This window comes from Notamacropus eugenii, chromosome 3 (genome assembly GCF_028372415.1).
Source record: "Notamacropus eugenii isolate mMacEug1 chromosome 3, mMacEug1.pri_v2, whole genome shotgun sequence".
Taxonomy (NCBI): Eukaryota; Metazoa; Chordata; class Mammalia; order Diprotodontia; family Macropodidae; genus Notamacropus; species Notamacropus eugenii.
Genome location: NC_092874.1, coordinates 79,308,443 through 79,335,400, shown reverse-complemented (window position 1 = coordinate 79,335,400; position 26,958 = coordinate 79,308,443). Strand labels below are relative to the sequence as shown.

The following is a 26,958-nucleotide window of genomic DNA, read 5'->3' as shown; positions in this document are numbered from 1 at the left end:
TATTTATCAGGCAGTGAAGAATCTTTTGAATAGAAGAATAACACAATTAGATTTATATTGTGTTAGGATCCTGCAACTTCTGATATAGGTACTCCTAAACAAATAGAAAATAGATTTTAAAAAATAGTGCTGAACTCATGGTACAGATTATCACCACTAAAATCTATCCTATTCTCTGTTGCTAAAACTTTGGGCTGTTTATAATATGGCCCATCACATGAGACTTATAATGGATGTATATATGTTATAATTAATTATATTATGTGTGATATATTATAATTAATTATATGTCATATATATTAGAGAGGAACAGAGAAGATTACCTAGAATCATCATCATCTTTTTCCTCCTTAAGGAAACACCTGGGACTATAACAGATTTGGAAGAGAGTCTAATGAAAACTCATAATAGTAATGAAACACAAAGACCCTTTACCCACAGGCTACTATAGAGAAAAAAATTTCCTTATCATAAAAGAAGAGGAATGATAGATGTTCTCAGAGCACATAATAAACAAGTATAAAATGTTCAAAAATACATTTGGAACAAGAGGACATTATTTTATTGAGCAATAATTAAAGCTGCCAAAAGATACCTAGCATTATATCTATTGAAAGTAATTGAAAGTGGATTGCTTTTGGAAGGAGTCTATGAAACAGCTAAGATTCATGAATGGAATCTACCACTCCCATGGAGACATGGGAGAGATATCCATGGAAGATATCCACATGAACTCTCCCAATGAATCAACAAAGAGACCATAAGGATTTGTTTACAGAAACAGAAGGATTGACAAAAGCAATTCAAAACGAGGTCATCATCTTGAAAAATTACAGACAAGCTAACTTTATAGAACCCAGGTTTATTGATCAATGTGGATTATTCAAGGAAATAACAGAAAACATTAAACATATCACTATAAGCTGCAAAAATTTAGCACAACTAAATACTAAATACCTAGTCACAATCTAGTGGTTAGACTGATACATTAGAAATATATTATCTTTTACAAAAAACTGTAAATTTCCATGTCCAAAAACAGATCTTTGAAATCTAAATAATACTGGATTCAGATCATCATTACATTTAAAACTATTTCCAACAATCATCCAAACATGGTGTCATACTATTCAAATTATTGTCCTTTTAAGTCGATATGATCATATCAGATATATGTAATTTGTAATCCATACTGAATGCAAAGCTTTCAAACTATACATACCTAGCAGAAGTAATCATGTGGGAATGAGATGAGGCAAATATTATCTTTCATCCTACATGTTACTGGTCAGGACCAAAAGATGCTTCTAGTAAGCAGACAGAAAATGAGATTATATTCTAAGACATTTATGCAGTTACAAAAACAGTTATTTTATCTATTCATATGATCATCCATAAAACATTAAATACAAAAATTAATAACTGCAAGATTGAGATTTGTCCCAGGATCATTTCTATCTGAATAAAAAGGATGAAAAGAACAAGATGAATAATCATAATGCCTTCACAATACAAGTCATATTTAGAAACAAACAAAAGTCTATTAAATATTAACAAACACTGAGCTCATCCCCCCCACCCAAAGTAGCTATAGAAAGATGAACATTTCGTTGTTCAAAAGGAGGAAGGAGGAAGAGAGTTTCTAGACATTCTCAGATCACATGATAAACAAGTTAAAAATATAAGAAATACTTATGGAACAAACACAAGCCACTTCATAGAGCAACAGGAAAGACTGACATTAGATACATACTAATGGACTCATTAAATGTAATAGTTACCAATTTGCCTTATGATGGATTTTATGAAATTCTAAGATCCAAGAGTGGAGCCAAAATACTTAACATGGGTGATAATCACATGACTTAAACTAACAATGTCAAAAAAAAAAGTTCTGAACACATGCAAAGTTATTTACAAAAATAGAGGGCTTTATGTGAATGATAGACGACCAGGTCACAGACATCAGAAAATTACAGAAAGCTTTTCCTTAAAAATCTGGACTTCTAGATCAATGCAGGTGATTCAAGGAAATTGCAGAATTGTACAGCATTTTCACTTTAGGCTGTTATAATTTAGCACCTATCAAACATCTAGTAAGACACTATCAAGAGGTAACTCATTTTCACAAATTTCTATTCCACAAATACAAACCCTAAAATATTTCTGAGGCACAACAAATAAGACACACCAAAATTAGAACATCATCATCACCAATTTTAACTAATTTTTATTTAAGACCATACTAAAAATGTATAGTTTTAGTAGCTTAAAGCTGCACAGAGACTTTTGGAACTCACTGTATCATTTCCATTTTATACTAGAGCAAACTGAGGTTTTAAATGGTTAAATGGTTTGCCCATGGTCTTACACTTACTTAGTAAGTGTCAGAGGTAGCACTTTGAAACCAAGGCTCTTTTGATTCCAAGTGCTGTGGTCCTTCCACAGTACCTACCTATTAAATGCCTTCAGCTCTCTATGAGCGGAGACAGCTAGTAGTAGAATGGATAAAATTCTGGGCCTTCAGTCAAGATCTGAATTCAAATCTAGCCTCTGATGCTTACTAGTTGTATGACCATTGGCAAGTCATTTAACCTTTGTTTCAGTTTTCTTGGATGCATGGGGTATAACAACACCTAACCCACAGGGTTGTTGTGAGGATCAAATAAGATAATATTTGTAAAAAGCTTAGCACAGGGCCTACTATACAACAAGTCCTTTATAAATGCTTATTCCCTTCCCTCCTCTTTAAGTGTTTAATGTAGTTTACATCTCTTGCCCCAGAAACCCATTTGGGGTTTTCTTGGCAAAGATACTGTAGTGGTTTACTCTTTCCTTCCCTAGCTTATTTTACAGATGAAGAAACTGAGGCAGAGGGTGACTTGCCCAGGGTCACAGAACTAGTGGTTTGGTATTTCCTTCTCTAGCTCATTTTACAGATGAGGAAACTGAGGCAAAAAGGATTAAGTGACTTGCTCAGGGTCACACAGCTACTAAGTATCTGAGGCCATATTTGAACTCAGGAAGGGGAGTCTTCCTGGTTCCAGGTTAGATCCACTCTACCACCTAGCTGCCCTATACTAAAGCCTTACCGTTATACTGCACAGAGATTCTGCCTTGTTAATCATCTTTCTCTCCTTTAGCACACCTCTGTCTGCAATGCTTTTTTTTTTTACTTGATCTATTCACTTCTTCTATATCCAGGTAAGTAACCTAGATTCCATGCCTGTATCCCTGAGCTCTAATGAACGAATTTTTTACTTATGTTATTGGACCCAGGATACCACGCCAATCTCCCTCTGCCCAGTACCCTGCATATGAGTAAATCACATTCTGGCTCCCCTATGTGCTGTTTTCCTTCATTAGAATGTAAACTTCTTAAGGGCAGGCACTATATTGTGTCTTTGTTCTCCCCCTTTTTATTTTATTTTGTTTGATGTTTTGAGATTATCCCCACTCTGTGAGAGATCTCTTTTAACGAAGTAAAAATATTAAGTAAAATGTAATACAGTAATCTCATCTGAAAGCGCATGCAGCTTTCCATATCTGTAGCTAACCTATTTTTGCTTTTTTTTAATTAGCAGAAATCTATTTTCTCTCCCTCCCACCTCCCACTACATTGAAAAAAGAGAGAAAAGAAAAAAACAAATCCCATGTAATAAAATACAGTCAAACAAAACAATTGTCCTCATTAGTGATGTTATATATATATTATATATTATTAGTGATATTAGTGATCATTAGTGATATAATATATATACATACACATAATTTTGCACACTAAAATCTATCACCATCTGTCTTCTGGAATCATAAATGGTCATTAGGTTGATTATGATTACTTACATGTTTTGTTTTGTTTTTTGGATCTGAGGTTTATCTCACTGCCTGGTACCAAGTAAGTGCTTAGTAAATGCTCAGTCTATCCAAGAATCTAGCCATCTTTCAAGAAAATCAACTCTGTAACTATAGTAGAAAGAACCATCCTTAAAAATACCAAGCCAAAACTACTACTTCTCCCTATTTAAATCAATTGCCTGAACTCAGTCTCAGAGTAGAAGAGAGAAGGGCAGGTTGTCAAAGGTAGTGCCCACACCAACTACTTTGCTATTCATAATTCAGCAGCCCTGGTTCCTATATGGTAGTACCAATTTACCTTGAAGGAGAAACCTACCAGATATGCTAGGGATATGCTAGGGAATGCTAACTTCACTTGGTAGTAAAGTAAAATATCAAGAAATGATTTAGAAATCAAAAAGTAAAAAAGAAAAATCCCAGGATTTTGGTGGCCTATTTAGTCCCCACTAAGTGGGATAAATTATTGGAGGCAGCACTGAGTCCGCTGCCCCTTCTCAGCTGTATGTCAAGAAGGAATCCTCTACTGCTTAGAAATGACACTAAAAGATAGTTAAATGAATATTGGACCATTACAAATATAGACGGTGTTAACTTAGTTATAAAAAAAAAAAAAGCCCTGTATGAGGGAATAATTAGCTGGCTTTGTTTTGAAGTTGATCTGTTTTGTTCAGTTGTGTTTGCAAATGTGAGAAAAAGTCTCTTTTAAAATATGTCTGGCAAAAATAGAGCCAACATCTCTGTAGCCAGTTCATAACACATTTTACATATTATAGTTCATTTGATCCTCACAATAACTCAGAGAGGTAGGTGTTATTATCTCCCTATTATAGAAGAGGAAACTCAGCTGAGAAAGGTTAATTACTTGCAGGACACATATGCAATACAGAGCAATTTTTAAAGAAATAAAAACCCTTAGGTATGGACTGGTGTGTTAATGCCCAGGGCCATCCAGCTCCTAAGTGCCTGAGGTGATATTTGTACTTGTGTCTTTTTGATTTCAAGTATCCTGGTCATGCCTTATTCTTGCACACCAAACAACCTTTCAAGAAGCCACTTAGTAAAATGAAAATAAGCAAAACTCTTGGTAGTCTGTTCATAGTAGTTCACTACAAAATCCTAAGTAATTCAACATAAATTTGACATCACTACGGATGGAGGGAGAGAGTAACATAAATGTTTTGGGATTTGCTTCTGTCACTAAGGGACATTTTTTTCCTGATTGGAAGATCATTATCAGGTTAAAAGAAGATTCAGCAATTATCCTAGTAGCTTGAGATTTTCTTTGGTTTCCTCTGTTTTGACACAAAGAGAAGAACAAGAGAAGAAAAAAAAAGAAAGCTGAAGGACAATGTTTGTTAAACAACATCAAATAAAGGAGGTATAGGGACTTTAGGTTCTTGAAATTAGTAGGGCTTGAGCACAGATAAAGCCTTAGATAGAGTACTTAGAGTAAGTAGGTAATTAAAGGCTTCTGACACTAGAATTTGAGCAAAGTGTCAAAAATTGCAAGCCAAGCTACCAGCATCAAAGTTCTAAGCCTGAGACGTAATGGTGACACACAAGTTTCTGCCCCTAAGAAAAAATGCAATGTGAATTACACTTTATTTTCTACTTCACCTTAATGGGTAATATAGAGGTTACCTGAAAGTAGTTGAAGCTTAAAAAGAAACCTATCAACCTATACTTTTTCATTTCTTTAAAAAAATTTTCTATAGGCATCTATGTCTTACCAGTAATTAGACATATATTACATACTTTAATAAAAAATCCTATTTCATAGAGTAAAAATGGCTGGTTCTCTTAGTTATTTCCACCTGCAAGTAAGATTAACCACTTGGCCAATAAGGTCAAAGTTAGGCACTCCCATTACACTAATGGCCACAAATTAAAAAACAAAAAACACAGAGCTTAAGAGAAAATGTGCAAATTTTAGAAAGCCAACTTTGCAAACCAAAGCTAGTAACTGGAAGCACCACCTGGGACGTCAGCAACGGGGGCTCTGGCAAGCGGAACTGCAAAGGACCAAGGCTGGGCAGCAGTACTATCTTCACGGTGCCTTCTAATGTGAAGCATTAATGTGTGTGAGGGCAGGGTGGAGGAAGGAGGGAGGATGGACCAATGCGGGAGCAGCCCTTAGAGCATGCTCAGATTTACCCTTCTTTTCTCTATGAATTGTAAGGAGCATGCTCCAAAGATTCATTCCTCATTGGCCAGTTCCTCCCGCTCCTCTTTTAACGGATTCATTTATTCGTCCATCCATCTGATCAATCAACATGTATGTACTATGTACTTATTAGGTCCCTTGCCCTCCTGCAAGGCGCTGGCCTCCAAAAGGAAGGTCAGCATCACATATACTGTATCTATAAGTACAAAGCAATACAGTAACCTTGGGAGGGAAGACTGTAGCAACTTGAGGGAGCTAGGACGAGGTCTTCAGCAGAAGGCAATCCTTGAGCACATTCCGGGCATGGGGGTCAGCCGGTACAAAGAGACAGATGAAGTGTCGTTTGTGAGGGAAGGCCAGTTTGCCTGGAATATAAAGTATGAAGGTGAGTAATATATAGAGGCCGAAAAGGTCGGAGGAAGGCAGGATGTGAGCAGCTTTAAAAAATAAACAGAAGAAAAGCTAATAACAGCTCATTAAGAGCTCAAAGCACTCTGCTAGGAATTGGGGAGCATCATTAAACTTACATAAGGCTAGATTTCTGCCCCTGCTTGGAGCTTAAACCTAGTCTCCGGCACAAATAGATATGATATACAATATGTTGTAGTGAGTACATTAGCTAATTATAAAAGAACACTTTAAGTAAGGTCTGAAGGACAAAGTTGTATCTGGGATGTATCTGGGAAGTCTTCCAGGAAAAGGTGGCATTTGAATTGGGTTTTATATAGGATAGGTGAGAATTCAACAAAGTGCTTCTGACCTCTTCATATAGGCATTAACTGGTCACTCTTCAGTGGTCACTGGTTCTCTTATCTATTGGCACCTGCAAGTGGGGGGTGGGGTGGGGAAGCCAGGCAGTCAGCTACTTCCATGATCTAAGAATTGTTTATAGTTTTGAAAGGATGGTGGTACTTTTGGACTGGTCACAGCCAGTGAGTGGTTCCTCTTTTTTTTCTGAAAACGAAGGCTCTTTTTGGGTAAGTCTCAGGCTCCCTGTGTGTACAAAAGTGTGTTCCAAGAGTATTATTGCTTTTGAGCAAAGGTTTCTCCTGGAAGCAGAGCTTGCTTTGTCTGGTGGAACTGTCATGGTGATTAAAACCAGGAAGTACTTGGCATTTAAAGAAAGTCTCTCCTTGTAAGGAATGTAGTTCTTACCTGACCATAACTAGTTCATCCCTCCCACCTGATGACCAGGTTGTTTCCTTATACCGTTAGTCATTGAAAAATGCTGTCATGAAGCCTGGGAAGGTAGAGGAGTGGTTAGGGCAGGCTACAATGGCCTGATAATCAGTAGGACATGACCTCAGACAAGTCATTTACTTTTAGCTTTATTTTTAACCACTAGTTCTCCTTTGGTGAAACAGGGCTATTAAGCCCATTGACTGATGCAGAAGTATTAATCAGGTATTTTAAGGTGCTTTGAAATATTCAGGTGAAGGGCAAACTCAAAAGACTGTTATCTCAAGAAAATATAATTCCTGGTGATAGCTCCAAAATTATTGTGCTTTGCCTTCCTGACCTGCTGAATGGAGCTATTAAATAGATCTCAGTGGCTAATTTTTTTTTATAAGAGAGAGACATTTACATTTTTTAAATGACTAAAGTTTCCAGGTTGCCCTTCTATTTTCTATAACCTCCATATCATTATCTAGTTTTGTCAGCCTTCCAGCAAAATGGAAATGCGTGGGTTATTCTGCAAGAATTGAGACCAAAAAAAGGGAAGTACATTTTATCAGAGTCACCCCTATAATTGCTTTAATTTTACTTGTTAGTAAAGATCTGATTGCCCCTATAATATGCAAAAGGCAGTTTGCTCCATTAGACAGAGTGGACAGGCCCCATTTTATCCATTTAATGGACCTGACTTTGGCAGGAAAAAAAAAAGAGTGCTTGTCTATGAAGGATGACTGGCCAGTTTGTGGCCATTTGCTGTATTGATGCAAAGGTGAGGGGGCATGGGTTTGAAAAACTCCTTGAACTTATGGTAGCTAATTCTTTCTGCCAATGCCCTTTAGAGTTTCATGGGTGAGAAAGTCACACTAATTTCTTAAGCCTTCTTAGAAATGTAGGTAGAAGTATACAGGGGGCTACCAACACTTCCCTTAACCAACCAATCAAAGATATTAAGTTATTACTATGAGAGATAAAGACAAAGGATAAGATGTGGTCATGTACTTAAGAGAGGAAACAAATGGAGTGCATGAAACAGTAAGAAAATGATTAAGTGTTAAACTATGAGGTGCTGACTAAAAGTTCAGTAGGAATTCAGAGAAGGGTGGCCTGGAATAATGAAAATAATTTAGAGAGAGAGCTGGAGCTCTAAAATTGTGCTCAGCACTTTTAAGAACCCCATAGGGTAGGTAGTAAGGATTTGGACTAAACATGTGATTTCATTGACATAGAAAGCTCAGGTGAGGGACTTCGAACAATACAGGTTGGCCCCTTTTCTCCAACTTAAAGTCCAAAGAAAGCCAAGAAAATCAGTACGTGTCACACAGCCAGTATGTCAGAGTATGAATTCAGGTCTTACTGACCCTGAGGTTAGTACTCCAATCTGCTATCCTCTATCTTGCTGACTCTCAGTTTTAAATACTAATAGCAATGGTGATGATGCTTAAGATGTTGATAAAATTTATAATAGGGCTTTAAGATTGACAGAGTGCTTTACAAATGTTATCTCATTTGATCCTCAAATCGTAGGGGAGGGTAGGTTCTATTATTATCCTAATTTTACAGATGAGAAAATTGAGGCATATGCAAGCTAAGTGACTTGCCCAGGGTCACACAATTAGTATCTGGGGCTAGATTTGAATTCGGGTTTTTCTGCCTTCAGTTCTATTGCCCTATTTGTTGCACCGCCTAGCTGCCTAGTAAAAATGAGTAAAAAGACACTCAGGGAACGTGAATGACTTTCCTATGATCATACAGCTTGTAAGTGTCAGAGATGAATTTTGAACTTGTCTTCTGATTTCATATTCTGTGTTTTGTTCACTATACCAAGATAGAAAAGTCTTTCTGGAGCAAGTGGGACATGAATTGGGTTTTGAAAAAATGGGCAGAATTTGGCTAGGTAAAATGAAAATGGTTAACATCCAAATGGAAGAAGGAAACGCTCTGAGATAGGATGATTACTGCTTTGTGATATGGTTTGAGATACTGCTAAGCCACTTTCCTTCACATATTTTTTCATGGATATCCTTAATATTCTTGACCTTTTATTCTTGCAGATGAATTCAGTTGTTATTTTTTCTACCTGTATAAAATAATTTTTGGTAATTTGGTATGACACTGAATAAGTAAATTAATGTAGGTAGAATTGTCATTTTGTTTTATTGGCTTGGCCTACCCATGAACAATTAGTATTTCTCCAGTTGTTTAGATCTGACTTTAAAAAAGTGATTTATAAGGATGTTCATATAGTTCTAGTTTTATCTTGTCAGGTAGTCTCCCAAGTATTTTATATCATCTGCAGTTATTTTAAATGAAATTTCTCTATCTCTTCCTACTGGACTTTGTTGTTAACATATAGAATATATAGAAAGGCTGATGATGTATGTATGCTTTATTTTTACATTGAGGCTTCTAGGAGGCACAGTGAATAGAGCACTGCACTTGGAATAAGGGAGATGTCTTCATGAGTTCAAATCTGACCTCAGTTACTTACTCTAGCTGGGCATGTCACTTAACCCTGTTTGCCTCATTTTCCTCCCATATAAAATGAGCTCATAAGAAAATGGCAAACCACTCCAGTATCTTTGCCAAGAAAACCCCAAATGGGATCATGAAGAGTTGGACACAACTGAAAATGATTCAACAGTAACAAATCATGTTTAGGAGACAGTGACAAGAGCAGTCTGGCTGCAGTTTAGGGTGCTTGTTCAGGGGTAGTGAGAAGCAGAGTTGAATAGGTAATATAGGACCTCATTACAAAAGACCCTGAAAGCCAACGTGATAAGGAAAAAGAGCTGAGTTCAAATGCTTTCTTAGATACTAGTTATATGACTCTGGAAAAATCATTAGCTTCTCTGGATTTCAGGTTCTTCATTTGTAAAGTAGAAGGTTTGGATGACATAATCTTTCAAGGTTCATTCTAGCTCTAAATGTAAATGAAAGCCTTATGGCAATAGGGAGTTACTACAGATTTTAAAATAAGGTAGTGACGTAACGCTTACCTCTCCTTCCTGTTTGGAGTAAACAAAACCGAACCAAAAGTTTAGATTATTGAAATATCCTTTTTATTGGTTTCCCTGTTTCCAGTCTTTTCAATCTATTCTCCAAATAGCCACCAAAATAATCTTATTTCATATTACCATTCTCCTGCTCATATCTTCAGTAGCTCCCTAATTTCTGTAGGATAAAATACAGACTTCTGAGATATGTATTTAAAGCCTTTTGAAGTTTGACTAAAAGCTACCTTTCCAGAACTATTTCACATTACTGCCTTTAAAATATTCTTTTCCAGACATAACTGTTGTAGCTGTCCCCATTGCCCAGTTTGCCCCTTTCCTATGCTCTTGGCTACCCTCAAGAGAGGTCCAAGTATCTACCAGAGGTAGGGAACCTGGAGCCTCAAGCTCACATATGGCCCTCTAGGTCCTCAAGTGTGACCCTTTGACTGAATCTAAACTTCACAGAACAAATCCCCTTAATAGAAGGATCTATTTTGTAAAACTTGCATTCAGCCAAAAGGGCGTACCCAAGAACCTAGAAGGCCACATGTGGCCTTGAGGTCCCAGGTTAACCACCCCTGATAGACTTTCTACCATTGACTCCTGCCCCCACCAGTTTGCCTCAATTTTAGGGGGCTTTTGTACACCTGTTCCATTTAGCCACTTAGCAGTCAGATTAGCTTTTACAAAGGAATATTTACTTCAGAAGTATAGCAAGAGCAAACATACAACTCCTCCATCCCCTAACATATGGAGGGACATAATTCTCCCACCCCCATCACCTCAATCTGTGGGGAAAGGAAGGAGATTAGGTTCACAGCTCACCTCATTTCTTATATAGCACAGTCCCACTACATTTCAAGTCCTCCCATCCCCCTTTGTCCAAAGCACTCTGCCTTCTCAGGGCTTTCCTGTTGGTCTGCCAGCAACATCTGACCTGGAATCCTGCCACAAGGGGCACCACTCCTCAAGGTCCCAGACCTGTCCTCACTAACTGTATCCAGAAACGAAACAGACAAGCAAGAAAACAAAGTCCAAACTCTGTTCTCAGACCATAAAGTAGAAGGGTACAGAAGGGAAAAGTAGTCCTTCCCATCTCACCTGTTCAATTCATGGTGCCCATGTTGTGAATGGATGGACCTTTCACTTTTCTGGAGAGCCTAGGAAAAGCAAGAGAGAAACCCAGTTTGGTCATTTTAAAAAACATAGTCTGGTATGTCCTTGCAGGCAATCCAAAGAGGCTATGAATGTGGTAGGGGAATGCAGAATGTCTTCTCCCAGAAGCTGGTCCCTCCATGTTAGGGCGATATGGGCATATGTACCCAAAACCCTATTACCCCTGTACTCAGTCTTCTACTTCATTCTACTGGACACAGGCTGCCTTCTGTTTCCAGAATGAATCCCTTTGTCATCTCTGCCTCCTGGAATCCCAAGCTTCCTTCAAGACTTATCAGAGGTATCCCTTATTTTAAGTCTTTAGTGTTTTCTCCTTCCTGATATTAGTTTGCATTTACTTATCATATCTTAATAAAATTTTAAGATTATTTCTTTCTTTACATCTCTATTTAGGGATTTTGGGGATGTGTCAGTTTTCAAAAATATATTCTTATAAACTGCATTCCACGCAAGTGATTTCCTTTGTAATCCTATATATTTTGTTTCATGTATTTGAAAACAGAATTATGAGCCAGACTTCACCAAACTGTCAAATAGGTTCATGAAACCAAAGAGGTTAAGAACCTCTGGTAACATGTGGTCTTAAACATAGTAGGTGTCTAATAAATTCTTGTTGGATTTAAATGAATTGGAGCCGTATGAGGTACTAAAACTATAATGAAAGAACTATCCCTCTGGAATGATGAACAATGATGAACAGACTGAACTCAAGCCTGTTTGCATCTGCCGACCTATTTTTGGGGTCAGGCCCAGGGGATGCTTTAGTTTTGATTTTGCCAATATATAGCGATTATTGGGAGGCATTTCTATGGACTTTCTGAATGCCTTAATGCAGTTAGACCAGCTTGGATTGGTGTGCTATTTCTGTGATGTAACTGGGGAACTTTGGGAAATTGAAGCATCACTAAGATTAGGTGACTGGCATCCATCCCAGGGGTTTGAATGAGTAACAAGAGCTTAGAAAAAGGGACCTAAGATTCTGACTTACAGAGGACAGTCCCAACCTTGCTTAGGTCACATTATTTGAGGGATTATTTTTAGTTTGTGAACATTGAACATGGGAAAGGATTTACAGTTAAAACATACTCTAGAGGAAAAGATAAGATGTGAAATATTTTTGGAATATATGGTTAATGAAAATGGTTTTTCATAATTCCATATATTCTTATTTCTATGTAGCTCTAGGATAGCTATGGAGAAGGCCTTTTAGCAGTCAGGGAAAATATAGTTTCTTTTTAGCAAACCCACTTAAAATAAAATGCATTTTACAATTAGGGTGCATAATAAACTCTTAAAGAGCAGCCTGAAATGGATTAAGGCATCTGGGAAGCCCCAGATGCCAAAGAGGGATTCATTTCCATATTCTCAGCAGCAACATCACAAGTGCCAAGAGAGACTCTGCAGGGACTCTTCCCAGTAACTTCCTAAAGGCATATTCCCCTTTGATTTCTCTGGGTTTAACCAAGGATTATGGTAGATCACATACCATCCTGAAGTCCAGCATTGATTCCAGTAAGCATTACCCTGCCTGGAAAATTGCAAGATCAGACCTTAGTTACCATATTTTGTTAATATATGCTACATTCTTTAAAGAGACAGGAAAAAAAACAACACTCTGGAATTAAACTGCTTGACTTGGGCAAAGGAAAAACAAGGACACTACTATAACTTCTTTAAGAGCAATGCCTCTTGTGGACCTCCTAAGAAAAAACAAAGCAAAACATAAAAACGTTCATTTTGGAAAAGCAAGAAAAATTATAAAGTGTTTTCCATATGTTAATCTGCCGCTAAAGTACTATTCCAATGCCTCATCTAATGCAGGGGACCCTGAAATGAAAATGTGTCCCACTCTTGATGACCTTATTTGTGATTTTCCTGGCAAAAATACTGGAGCAGTTTGCTGTTTCCTTCTCCAGCTCATTTTACAGATGAGGAAACTGAGGCAAGCAGGGTTAAGTGACTTACCCAAAGTCACACAGCTAGTGTCTGGGGCCATATTTGAGCTCAGAAGGATGAGTCTTCCCTGACTTAAGCGCAGCAATCTATCCACTGCACCATCTAGCTGATGTGAGGGAACCATGAATTCAAGAAGGCTATATAATCACTAAGCACCAACTCCAACAGATCTAATCCAAGTTAGAAAGGTTTTATATATGGGCCCCATGGTGGACAGTGTCACTTGTGATCTGAAGACCAGTGTTACTAAGTTCAATGAGGCTAATAACCTTCCAGAATCATAAGTAGAAGCCTGACCAATGGGTGGGGACTTGAGCAGTCACAGAAATCCACAGAATATCTACTCAGAGGTAAAGAGGTTCCAGTCTGCATTTGTAGTGGGAAAGTCTGAGGGAATAAAACAATTCTTTTGCAATTGAACTTGAAATATACACTAATGATCATGTTTAAGATACATAACTTTACAAACTATGTTCATTTTGCAAATCACAGTGTTTTCCAAGCTGTTTTTTTGAGCATGCCCAGTTTGGCTAACACGGAGCCTAGAAGTAGCCTCTTTGGCTGCCCGTGGCTTTGAAAGTGATGTGAGTGAGCCATGAGCTCTGCATTCTTTTCCCAACTGATACCATGAACTGAACTGGTAAGAGGAGAGAGATTTAACCTCCCTCCTCTTATCTCCCTTTTACTCCAGCTGCAAGAATTGGTCTAGGGGTACTGTTTTGAGCCATGACATTCCTGGAGTCAGCGTGCAGGTGGGGTGGTACAGCAAGCCAGGCATAGAAGCCCCAAGAAGCAGAAGTCTTCAAATTGACTATAGAATAACAGGAAGCTATTCAGTCTGAAGAAAATTGAACAGTTCCCCTCTCTGCTGCCCTCACCAACGCTGACCTGGGCCATCAATCTCCACTAATGAGGAGATACTCAAATCCTGACGGGCTTTGGGACTGGGGTTATAATAGCATGTTAAAATCATGAACAGGACTTTTACAAACAGATCTTAGTGACATGATTTAAGGCAAGTGTTACCTTATAAATCAACAAGCATTTATTATGCACCTGTTATATGTTGGAAACTATGCTATGCATTGGGGATACAAGGTCACTGCTTTTAAGGAGCGCTCAGTTTGATGGGGGAGAAAAAAGGCAAACAACAATATATAAACAACATGCATAGAACATAAATCAGCAGTGGTCTTAGAGGAAAGGCGCTAAGATTAAGAAAGATTGGGGAAGTGTGAAAGGTGGGACCTTAGCTGAAACTTGAAGGAATCCAGGGGAGCTAGGAAGCCAAGATGTCGAGGGGAGAGTAGTCCAGGTATGTGGGGGATCCAGAAAAAATGCTCTGAATCAAGGGTTGGAATGCAGTGTGGGAGGAATGGCAAAGAAGCCAGTGTCACCATATCACAGAGTACATGGGGGAGTATAAGAAGTTCAAAAAGGCAGAAACAGGCCAGGCTGTGAAAGTCTGCGAAAGCCAGAAGAAAAGTTCCACAGACATGGTAGAACCTGAGCTGAGCCTAGAGGGAAGACAAGGTTTGTAAGATACGGAGATCAGGTAGCTCATTCCAGACACAGGAGCCAGCCAGTAATGTAGGAGGTACAGGAGATGGAGCACTGAGTTTGAATGCTACCTGAGGTACTTATGAGTTGTGTAAACCTGGGCAAGTTCACCTGACCTCTCTCAGCCTCACTGTCCTCATCTGTAAAATGAGATTGTTGTAAAATGAGATAGCATCTATAAAACACTTTGTAAACCTTAAAGCATTATGTAACTGCTAGCTATTAAGTAACAGAACCTTAAGCTCCCCTGGTTGTGAGCAATCACATGTTTGTATCATTCTAACTCATTTTTATGCTCCCTTTTAGAGGTACTTCTTTGGCCTAATGACAGAGGTTTGCAAGGATGCTTACACAATTTACAGATCACTTTCAAAGTCACTCTGATGGGAATGTGATTGCGAGAAAAGATAGAATCTAATTTTAAAACAATAACAACACAAACCAGATCTGAAAGGATGATCTGAAATTAAGGAGGAAAAGGGAAATCGAAGACTTACTCAGTACTTTATTACATTCTAATCTAATAGTTTGGTCATACCACCTAGTTACAGCAGACTAATTCTTGCTGATTAATTATTTACCCAAAACTCTCTTAGCAAATATTTACCATTTAGGTCTTAATTAAAATAGAGCTTATGCTGCTCCTTTATAGAGGATAATCTAAACGTCTTTGCAAATGAAATTGGGTCAGAAGAACAGAACTGCTAGAAAGTATCAATAGGTTGATATTGGCAGTTAATGTCAAATTCTAGTAATACTCCATATGAGTTACCTCTCTCTCTCTCAGGTAATTAGCACTAAGTGACCTATCCAGGGTCACACAGCTAGTAACTGGCTGGGGTTGAATTTGAACTCAGCTCCTCCTGTCTTCAGGGTTGGTGGCACCAGGCTCTTTTTATTTGAGTGAGCCCTCAGTTTTCTTCTTTGCCAAAGAAACAATATATCCTAAATGGCTTTTGTAGACCCTTTTAACTCTAATCTATGACCTTATGATTTGATGACTAATTTAAGAATAGTAGATGCATTACAATATAATCTGAAACATGTTAAAAGAAAATACAAAGTAATAGAAAGCAGCTTAATAAATGTACATATAGGACAGTAATAACAATCGCTCACATTTATACAATGCTTTAAGGTTTGCTAGGTACTTTCTCAGTGTTCCGTAGCAGAATCCAAAGTACATTAAAACAAAATGGGAGATGACTCATAGGAAAAGGTCTAGGGATCCAAATGGATAGCAAGCCAACAGAAGTGTTTTACATTCTAACTAAAAGTAAGCAAGCTACTGGGCTGTTTATCTATTTAACAAAGATTTATTAAACACCTACTTTGTAAACAGGAGTATGCTAGGTGCTATAGGAGATGAAACATTTAAATAAAATCAAGGAGATCTTTGGAATATGAAGGGTTGGCAGCTAAAAGGAGTGAACTTGTCCCTCATTGCCTCAGAGGCTCCATAACTAAGGCAGCAGAAGGTGGGAAGAGAGATATTTAAGATTGAGGGAGGGGAAAATGGCCTAACAGCTGAGCTGCCAGGGGTGAGGTGAGGGAAAGGGAAAAGGGAACTCTCCCTTCAATCAGAAGGGGTGTGATAAGACTAATTAGTTTTTCCCTGTCAGCTTTCTCCCCCACTTTGTGACAGAGGGAAATCTAGGAATCTCCTTTCCTAATCCTTAGGGATTAGCTTTCCCTAAACGGTGCAAAGCAGACTCCAACTGGCTTCCTTTTCATAGCTTCTTGATCACCTAAGGCATATAAAGTCCCAGGCTCTGGAAGTCAATGCCTCAGACTTGTATTTCTTAAAACTATGAGAGACACCATGGTGTTCATCATATACTGCCCTGATGATTATTCAAGTTTCGGCATGGTGGAGGAGTGGTCCTACCGTATTCTAGTTTCATTTCCTTCCAGTGTTAGGGCAAAGAAAACCTCCTTTTATTATGTGTTCAGTGATCTGGAAGTACCTCATCTCAATCCCAGCTCTGACCTGCCTCCTACAGGAGGGATTATCTTTTATTGATATGCCCTTGTTGATACAAAGGTATTCCTTGTTCAAGCACAGGCTGGACCATCTGGCTTTGCAAGTCCCTTCCAGCCCTGAGATGCTGTGATTTTTTGATTATAGGAAAACAGGATGGAAAGGATAAACATAGATAAATTTAATATGCAATGTTCTATGATAAATGCAACATAAAGCAATACAAAATTGTTTGAAGTCTCAGGGAAAGCTTCTTGGAGAAGTAGCATTTGATTTGACTTTTGAAGGGTAGGTTGAAATTCAACCGGGAGAGATGCATTGAAGGCTTTCTAGGTACATGTGATAATGTGAGTAAAGGCAAGAGAGGCCCAGACTACACTTGGGGAAGAAAAAGGAGTTCCAGTTTGGTCAGTACATGGAGGACACTAAGAGGAATAATATAAGATAAAAATGGAAAGGCAGGGTGAAGCAAGATTATAGAGGGCCTGGAATGTTAGAGAAAAGAGTTAAACAATGGGAAGCCACTCAAGTTTTTGGAGCTAAAGAGATTCATGACTAGAATAGGGATTGCGTGAATCTGGAATGTGTGAATGTATGAGTTGAGGAGAGACATGACCAGAAATACCAGGAACAGGAATAAGGAATGTATGAATAGTAAGTCAATCTCACTACCATACTTAGCACCGGCCAGACTTTAATAGAGGTCTGTGTCTAATTTATGGTGTGGTTGAAAGAGCACTGTATTTGGCGTTGGTAGAGCTAGGTTTGAATTCTCTCTCTGAGCAGTCATTTAACTGTATCTCTGTTCTCTCATTTATAAAATTAGGATCATACTTGCACTAGCTACCTCATAGTGTTAAGAAAGAAACACTTTGTAAACCTTAAAGTATGATGGAAATGTTAGCTATAATTCCGTCCTTCTACAACTGTAGAAGGACATGGAACATTTGGAGAAACTTCAAAGGAAGACTACAAAGATGATTAAAGGGCCAGAAAATAAGACCTATGAGGAAAGGTTGAGAAAATTAATATTACTTATCCTTCAGAAGAAAAGACTGAGGGCTGTTTTTAAAATGAACTTCAGAAATATTTTTTTATACAAGGGATGTTTTCAATATTAATGGAGGACAGAACAAAAAGGCATAGCCGTATACAAAAAATTAAGTATTTAGGTTTGGGAAAAGAAACACTTTTATGTTTAAGAGAAGGGATAAAGACTACGGACAGATGGAGAATTTTTCCTTCTCCAAATTCCTTACCATTTTTCTAATATGTCAAGGATGTATGTCATCAGTGTAGGTCTTGACCTTTCTACGATTAAGAATCTTTGGCTGTGGCCTCAAAGTCCAACCTGATATGAATGAATTCCTTTCAAAAGGACAGAGTTTTGTCTCTCTGGGATGGCATGGATGATCCTACCTGAAGGCAGGAAGATGGACTAGTGGATTTCTTTTTCAATGTCTCATCTTGCCAGCAGGTTCTGAGATATATATATATATATATATATATACACACGTCATTGAGACCTAAAGATTGGAGCCACTTTAAAAAAATAATTTTTGGTGAGGGAAGGAGGAGGAGGAAGGAAGGGAGATCTGGACCTACTGTTTCAACAGTACAGAGACTTTTTAATACAAAAATTCCCTCCATCAATGAGAACTGGCAACCTGTTACTAGTAGTCTCAGAGAGTTGCCTATAATACTGCCTGCCCATGATCACATAGCTTGTATGTTATCAGAGGTAAGTGATCAGAGGTTCCTGACTTCAAGGTTATGCCAACCCTCTATCCATTTCTCCATTCTACTTTTCTTCTTGTTCCATCATGGGTATCAAACGCAAGCTGCTTTTTCATTTTATCTATAACAATAGATTAAGATAGCAAAGAGGACTCCTCTGAATCATGTGGCCCCTCAAAACAACTCCAGTTTCATGGCATATTTTGGATCAATGAGTGCTCAGAACTTTCAGAGTTGTTTTGTGCAAGAAGATACTAGAACACTATTAGTTCAAAGCAGATTACATCTAGGCAGCCTATGACAAGGAAAATCCGCAGCCACCCATATAGAAAGGGAGGGATATACTCTCCCACAAATCCTCATAGCAAATCTCATACTTCCTTATTGCAAGTCTTGCTCCTATTCCTTCTAATTTCATCTTTACTCCACCTGGGAACAAGCATTTTACTCATGAATGAGTATTGGCATTCAGTAGGGACATCAGAATCTCTTTAAGGTGCTACCAGTCCTGTCTCACACAAGTACATGGGAGTGAGTTGAAGAATGCAGTCAAGCAAATTCACCAGCTCGCTCTCAAATAGTCCTAATGGCTCCCCCACACAAAGATAATTAGTTTTGCTCAGTCACTCATGGCTGATAATAGAAAACTTTCCTGTAGCTTTTGGCGTGTGCTGGGAATCTCAGCGTAGTGCTAAGTTACAAAATAGTGAAGCTGGCAGCCTGACTCCTCTCAATAGGAATATAGTTGAAGGTAAAATCTCCCAATGGAAAACCCAATACTGGACCTCATTGCCCAAGAGCCTTTTCTTTTCCTGTCACCTATGATATTCCTTGAAGAGAGTAAGTACAGTTGCCTTAATCTTCTTCTGGCTTTTAGCCCACTCTCATTCTGAAGCCTCCTATGCTCAGGGAGAAATTCCCATACCTACTAGCTCACTGCATGCTCTTTGGGCTATGATCTTCAGGAACTCTGTCCCTATCACTGAAGTCTTGGGTCCAGACACAGGCCAAAGTGTATAAGATTACCCAGATCTGCATCTTTTACAAAAGCAAGGACCTAATCAAAGAAGAAATTATTCTTTAAACTAATGAATATCAATAAATAAGAACGTTTCAATATGCAAAGAACAGAAAAGAATATTTATGAAACTATAAATATAAATTGTGTGTGTATTAACATGGAAGTGTGACCTAGAGGTCTCTAACCTGCGGTGCTGTGGCAGTCCTGAGGGTTGTCAACCTTTCCCACTCCATGTTCTATAACCCAGCCAGCCAGCCAATTACAGACTAAGTTCATTCCTAAGGGAAACTTTACTTCTCGGTAGGGGAGGTAGGCTCCTCATTCTCACGTTTGTTAACTTATGACCCCCAACCTAATTCTTTCAGGACAATGTTACTTCTGGCTCTAGTTTAGTGTTTTCCTGAAAAGGAGAAAAATGAAATGAGGAGTTGAATGCACAAATGGGTATATGAATAGATGCAGACATGAACTGAGTAGAGGATAAAGAATTTATTCCTACTCAAAAATCACATTGTATCAGTAAGTACCCTGACATACACAGGAGGGTGTGCTATCACAGGTTCTTTGATCTGCTTTTCTAAAAGGAAAGGCAACTTTTGAGGGATTAACAATCTCCTTTAATCAAGCACATATGACATTCACATGGTTCAGGAAATAAACTGACAGTGTTTCCAAACTGTCTGACATAAGTGATACATATTTCACAAATCAACAATCAGTTCTAACTGTCGGACCATAGTTGCCAGAGAGGGAAGCACCAACATCTGGGTTTTCAAAACTGGGGGACTTCTTAGTGGCTTCCCAGTGTCTCATCTGGCATAGAAAGTTTCTCCCAAAAACTAAGTCCAAAGTAAAACCTCACTCTCAGAATATTTGCACCTTTTTTAGAGCCAGAGGGCATCACAACCCTAGAGAACCAGTGCCTCATTAACAAAAGGTGTGGGCCTTCCTACAAATCCTCCCTAATTAAATTCCCCTTAATGGGCAGGGTTGGGTGGGGAAGGTCTTTAATCACATTAACAATACAAATACATATATTGTTTCTAGTTAAAGAAACTCTTGTATCTGTACTTTATGCCTAGTAAAGACTCTTGGTTGATTCAATAAGAGGAACTTGATTACGCTAAAACAAAAACAGCAAAAGATGCTACTTTGATTGCCCTTAGTCCCTTTCTGAGAAGGTATCTTGCAGATCAGTTACTCATCTCCATTGCAGAGGGTCTTTCCTCACCAGGGAAATCACAAGTCTGAACCAAAAAAGTTGAAGTTGAAAGTGAACTTGGAGATGACTTACTCCAGTCCTCCCAACTTAGAAATGAGGAAACAGATTTAGACAGGGCAAGAGATTTACCTAGGGTTACACAACTAGTTAGTTAGTGGTTGATTCAGGGCTCAAATACTAGTCTCTTGGTCTACTGACTTCTAGTCTTAGTTTTCCATTACACTGTGTGATCTTTCTTTGTAGTGTTTTTAAAAAATCTCCTTTCATAAAAGGAAAACGTTTAATTTTTTTTGAATGATTGGCTTAAGAAATTTTGTGGTTGGGGTAGGAAAAGTTATAAGAGGAAGGATAATAACACTACAGCATACTTGTATAAACTAGATTTTCATAATTTTTCAAAGTTTTTTCACATACATTATCTCATTTTATCCTTGCATGAATCCTGAGAGGACAGTGTAGGTATTATCTTGCTATCCTGATTTTTCATATGAGGGAACTAAGAGTAAGCGACTTACCTGTTGTCAGTGGGAAAATTAGGAATTATTGTTTCCACCATGTTGGCCAATGTTCTTTCAACTAAGAAGGAAGTATTCTTTTCAAAGAATGTCACAATAGGACAGAAAACAATCTAATAGAGTAGTGACTACAGAGGCATTCTACATTGCTCCCAGCTTTGTGATGGTTAATAAGTAATAGAAGGAAACCTGTCTTAAAAATATCAGGATTAGAGAAGCTTTTATTCTTTTGAGGCTTTTAGCACCAGAAAATTTCTGAGATGTGCTAATGCAAGTTAGTAGGGTGTTAGGACTCACAGTACCCTTTCTTATTTAGGAAAGGATGTTATTTTCTAATGGTAAGCTGAGCAAGCAGGAATGTTATGCATGCCTACACTATGGGGACATTTATTACTACACCCCAGAGAATTGGTTAGGTTTCAAAGGTTTGCTCATTATTTACAGATGACTATCTCTTCACCATCTACCCTGAAATAGCACCAATTCTCTTTAGAGGTAGAACGAAGGCCATGTTTCAATGAGGGGAAATGACTATTCAGCTACAAAGGCTATGAAGAAAGGGGAATCATGGTTATGGATGGCTTGTCTTCCTCAGTAAGAGTCAATTGCATTGACCTGCTGTTATTTCATATCCTCTGCATCTCCACCTCCCGGTCTCATTTAATCAAACATCGAATCACTGACTCATAGAATATGACTTGAAAAACTTCAAAGTCCATCTGATGTCCCAAACAGGACCTGAGCAAGAAATTCCTTTACAACAGCCATGAAGAGCCTGTGTGTTACAACGAAAAGGGCACTGAACTTAAGTTCAGAGGACCTGAATTAGAATCTTGGCACTGCTGTTTGCCACCTTTTAGAACATTCAGTTTCCTCATTTGTAAAATAAAAGTATTGGACCAAATGACCACTAAGGTCCCTTCCAGCTTGAAGACCTCCAGTAATCACAATTTACCATCTCTTGAGGCAGACCATTCCACTTTGGACAACTCATATGAAGTTAATTTAAAAAAACAAAATAGGCCTTTGCAGTTATCTCTATTAAATGTCACTTTTTTAAATTTGGTCCAGGGTTTTAGAGTTTAATTTTAGATCCTATCACACACTGTGTTGGCCATCATTCCCATTTGTGTCCTCAGCAGATTTAATAGGCATGCCATCTATTCTTTTGTTAAAGTCTTGATAAAAATTTTAAATATCACTAGGCAAAGCACAGTTCTATGGGGCACCCTACTAGGATCCTTCTTCCAAATTGACAAAGAAGAATTAATAGCAACTCTTTGGATTTAGCTATTCAATTCCTTCTGAATCTCTCTACTGCAATACTGTCTCTAACCCACAAAAAGAATATCAATGAGTTTGCTAAATGCTTGGCTAAAACTCTAGCTTAATTATATTTACAACATTTTCCTGATCTACTGACCTAGTGATTCTTTTACAAGGCTGCCTGTTCAGTCATTTTTGGCAGTATTTTTGACTGAAGTGATGTTATCTTCTAATATTTTGGAATTCAGAATAGCCCTTATTTAGCTTCAGCCATTCCAATGTTAGTTCTCTCATGAGTAGAGGCAACAACTTTCTTTTATGTTAGGATGGGATCTCCTTTATTTGGAACTGAGTCAAAAAACCCATCAAACTTTGAATTCTAGAGATCATCTAGTCCAAAGTCTCAATTATATAGATGAGCGAGAGAACCAAAGCTCAGAGAAATCAAGTTCAAAGTAACATAGCAAGTTAACGAGAGAGCCAAAGCTGACATAATTAAAAACTTTAGCAAAAATAGAGAATTATGCCCCAAAGTCTGTAAAACTGCATACTCTTTGACTCAGCAATAGCAGTACTAGGTCTGTATCCCAAATAGATTTAAAAAATAAGGAAAAATATATATGCAAGTATTTAAAGCAGCTCTTTTTTGTGGCTAAGAATTGGAAATTGAGGGGAAATTGGGGAATGGCTATTGTGGTATATGATTGTAATGGAATACTATTGTGCTATAAGAAATGTCAAGCAAGATTCTTTCTGAAAAATTTGTTAAGACTCACACGAACTGATGAAAAGTGAAGTGAGCAGAAGCAGGAGAACATTGTACATAATAGTAGTGATACTAAATGATGATCAACTTTGTATGACAACTATTCTGAGCCTTACAATGATCAAGACAATTTCAAAAGACTCGTAATTAAGAATACTATCCACTTCCGAGAAATAACTGACAACATTTGAATGTAGATTGAAGCATATTTTTTGGGGGGTGTCTGTTTTCTTTCGTAGCATGACTAATATGGAAATATGTTTTGCATTACTGCACATATATAATCTATATAAAATTACTTGCCTTCTCAAGAAGGAAAGGGAAGGGAGGAGGAAGATAATTTGGAACTTAAAATTTTAAAAAAATGAATATTAATTTTTTACATACAATCAGAAAAAAGAGCAAAGAATAAAACCTGAGTTTCCTGACTTTCAGTTTAATGCTCTTTCTGTTGTATCAAGATGCCTTCTACTTAAGCAAAATGTATGGCGCTCCTTTAGTTTAATCTATGCAATTAAACAGATATATACACAAACACAAACCTTTTTACACTCTCATAATACATTGTTGATGTTTTTAATATGCATCTTTTGAATATAAAATTTCAGTTAGGATAATAATAGCCCATTTCCATATATGTCATGACAAAGAAGTTCCATAGTTTATTTGAGGTATTTCTATTAATTGGTAACTGTCACCAGTACTCCAGCTGGCTAAGTGCTAATGCGTTATTAAACTAGGCTCTGAATATTTCCTAAGCATTGTAAATAGCCTCTATATAAATGGTTGTTGTTCATAATGGTGTTATTAAAATTTAAAAAAATTGACTTTAATGAAAGAAGCTAATAGACTGTGTTTGAAAATGTTTTCTGGTAGGTTTGTGTTTTGGACTATGTAATTGACAATTTCAAGCAAGAACCAAAGTGAGGATCATAATGGTCTTAACATTCTGTGATTCAAATGTTAACATCTGGACCAAAACATCTTTGGGATCTACTGCTGAGATAGGCTGTGGTCTCAAGGTTACTTGATGTGTCTGTTTTTATAAGTGGAATTAAAGCTACAATTCTTTTTCTCCCTGTGTTTCTCTGTCTCTCTCTCTGTCTCTGTCTGTCTCTGACTCTGTCTCTCTCTGTCTCTCTCTCTCTGTCTCTCTGTCTCTGTCTCTCTGTCTCTGTCTCTGTCTGTCTCTGTCTGTCTCTCTCTGTGTCTCTCTCTGTCTCTGTCTCTGTCTCTCTCTCTCTCTTTCTCTCTCCCTTAAAAACAAAAACAAAAAATCCACTAGATTTTGAAAGTTCTGTCTTTCTAGAACCGTAGTTGGACACATTTTCTTGTGATACCAAGTGGGCATTCCTTGGGGTTTTCTCAGTATAGTTAACTTTAGATGCCAAAGTGACATATATACAAAAAAATATTTATAGCAACACCCTTACTGGTATCATTGTCTCTAGTGTCTTTCCCTGTGAATCCACACCTTTTTTTTTGTGGAATTGCCAAAATAATCTTTCTAATGCTTAGGTCTGATAGTATCCTGCTCAGAACTTTTCAATGGTTTCTTTTGCCTATGGAATAAAAGAAAATCTCAGTCTCATTTAAGGCTATTCATATTTTTTGGCAGTGTATTTCATTTAATAATGTCTTAAGCATATGAATGTGATGGAATTCTATTGTACTCTTAATGAGGAAACAGATGATTTCAAAGAGACATGGAAGACATATGAATTGATGCAGAGTGAAGTTAGAACCAGAAATATAATTTATACTAAAACTTCAATATTTGTAAATGAATAATTTTGAGTACTTTTACAAACTGATATAGAATTAAATAAGCAGAACTAGGAGGATAATTTATATAGTAATAACAACATTGTAAATACAATCAACCTTGCAAGCTATATAAACTATGATCAATACAATAGTCATTTTTTATCCCAAAGTACCAATGATGAGACAATCTATCCATGATGACCAAGTGATGCATGTAAGGTGCATAATGAGACATATAATTTTGGATATGGTAATTGAGGAAATTTGTTTTGCTTGATTATGCATATTTATTTTAAGAAATTTCTTTTTCTTTTTCCAGCAGGGTGGGAAGTAAAAGGGAGAGTAATTAATAAAATCTATTAATTTTTAAAAATGGAAGTGAGAATGCTATAGATATGGAATACTGCATTCACTTTCAGAAGAGATCACTGTATTATTTTTTTTTTTTTTACTTAACTCTATTACTTTGTTAGAAGAGACCTCTCACATTGTATGGTAATTTATAAAAGTTGTAATGTAAAAACAAAACACATCAATAAGATAAAATAAAAACAAACCTTAATTATATGTTTTCTTTGAGTCAAAGAAAGCTATCACAACAACTCTTCCTGAGATTGAACATACTCCATTGTGGGAAAGGATTCTAGGAAAAGGACAAAGAGGTTCCAGTGCTCAAATCATTTAGATATTTGCTATCTCTTTATGATGAACAAAAAACGTTAAGTGAGGAACCACTGTATATACATGAGTCTCTTCTGGATTTCAAGGAGAATCTTTGTTGAAAAATATCTATGTCATCCCAAAAGCCAATTTTAGTTGCTAACTTCTGACTTTCATCAGCCTATAGCTATAGTCAGTTGTTTGTATAACAAATGTGAGCTTTTTTAAAGTGTTAAAGTTATTTTCCAGAGCTAACCCTGCATTTGGAAAGCCTCCGGAATGTTCTTCTTGTCAGCTTTTTAGTAGTGTTTGAAATCCCATAATTAGAGATACATTCTTTTAGATTAAAGCAGAGGTTTCTAGTAAAAATTAAATACCTCTAGGAGGGCTTACAAATCAATGGTAAGTAATTATTAGTTAGTGATTCATGTCAACAGATGTTTATTAAGCATCTATAATGTTCCACACCTTCTGGTAGAGATGATAGGGATGCAAAAGTAATAGTGAAATCATCCCTGCCTTCAAGAAGCTTACCTTCAACTGAAAGCACATACAAGTATGCAGATGATTAAATACAAAGTAATTTCAAGAAGGAGGGGTGACTGAAAACTGGAAGGGACCTGAGTAAGATCAGAAAAGTCACCTGAGACAATGAATATTCACTCTGGGGAAAACCGTAAAAGACTTCTTTTTCTAAAAATTTAATTAATGAATTAATTTTTAGTTTTCAACATTCACTTCCATAAGATTATAAGATCCAAATTTTCTCCCCCTCTCTTTCCTCCTCCCAAGCCAAGACGACACGCAATCTGATATGGACAGGCTCTAAATATACATTCATATTAAACAGATTCACATTAGTCATGTTGTAAAGAAGAATCCGAACCAATGGGAGGAACCACAAGAAAGAAGAAACCAAACTAAATAACAAAAAGTAGAGCAAATAGTATGCTTCCATCTGCATTCAGACTCCAAAGTTCTTTCTTGGGAGGTGGATAGCATTTTTCATCATGAGTCTTTTAGAGTTGTCTTAGGTCCTTGCATTTCTTAGAAAAGGTAAATCTATCAAAGTTAGGCATTACACAATGTTGCTGCTACTGTGCACAGTGTTCTGGCTCTGCTTACTTCAGCATCAGTTCA

At 37.4% G+C, this 26,958-nt stretch overlaps 1 long non-coding RNA gene across 2 annotated transcripts in view; it reads right to left on the bottom strand.

Moving 5' to 3' along the window:
• The window catches only part of LOC140532907 (uncharacterized), a 77,065-nt gene extending 55,649 nt beyond the window's left edge, over positions 1-21,416 (bottom strand). The window contains exons 1-2 of one of the 2 annotated variants that reach the window (XR_011976733.1): positions 21,360-21,416; positions 11,293-11,351 (exon numbers count right to left, since the gene is read on the bottom strand). This is a non-coding gene — a long non-coding RNA (uncharacterized lncRNA). Of the gene's footprint in view, positions 1-11,292; positions 11,352-12,853; positions 12,899-21,359 lie in introns of those variants that run through there. The other variant, XR_011976734.1, reaches the window with a different exon arrangement.
• Positions 21,417-26,958: the final 5,542 nt, after the last annotated feature.